Source organism: Hylobates moloch, unplaced genomic scaffold, assembly GCF_009828535.3.
Source record: "Hylobates moloch isolate HMO894 unplaced genomic scaffold, HMol_V3 SCAFFOLD_2601, whole genome shotgun sequence".
NCBI lineage: Eukaryota > Metazoa > Chordata > Mammalia > Primates > Hylobatidae > Hylobates > Hylobates moloch.
The window spans coordinates 1-971 of record NW_026654876.1 but is presented as its reverse complement, the minus strand read 5'-3'; positions in this window follow the sequence as shown (position 1 = coordinate 971).

Sequence of the window (971 nt, the reverse complement as noted above, 5' to 3'; positions counted from 1 at the left end):
GAACTATAAGGTAACAAATTTGTGTTATTTTAAGTCTGTGGTGATTGTTACAATAGTGATAGAAAACTAACATCTCTCTTATAGATTTTACAGCATAGTGAGGGATACTGACAAGAAAACTCATATATCTATCAAAATATGTTCCAAGAAGATGATGGGAGCTCAAAATAGGTAACTAAATCATTCTTCAGCTAGCCTCACTAATTTTTTTTTTTTTTTTAGAGATTGATTCTTAATTGGGTCTTGACTAGGAGTAGGACAGACAGAGGAATAGATATAGTGATACAGAGTAGAAAATTTTAGCTCAAAAAAGGAAAGAAGGTATGCTATGCCATAAAAGTTTGAAAGGCTTTTATATACTTGGAAGAATCACAACTTACTGACGTCTTGTTTACTTGTATTACATCATGAGTATGTCTCGATATGGCTATAGTTTGCCTTGATATGATGTTGTGTAAAGCATTTGAAAATTCTGTTGTGTTTTCTAGTACTAGAAAATAATAGGGCAATGGTATATTGGAAATTAATGTTCTTATCTATAAGTTATAAAAATAAAGAATTTAGCAATGTTATATTTTATAGATTTGGGATTGTTTGCCTATTCTGTCATACCAGTCATTAGCTCTAGAACGCTAACTGGGAATGCTATGCTGGTGACGTGACCTCCTGCCCATGTTCTTCTTTCAATTCTGCTCTTTCCCCTTCTTTCTGTTTGTACATTTCAGAGACCTAACCTAAAATCTTAAACCCACTTCATTTGCTATTATATATGGCTTCTAGAAAGTGTATTTATATAAAATTGTTTCATGGCTTGTCAACATCATTCATGATATTTATTAATTCATATTAGGAAGGAAAATGTGATATATGCAAATGAAATACAATTTAGTTTTACAGTGTGCAGAAAAGAGACCTGAGACTGCTGCACTTAGAAAGGTCTGCTTGCAAGATCGGCTCTTGTCTGGCCTATG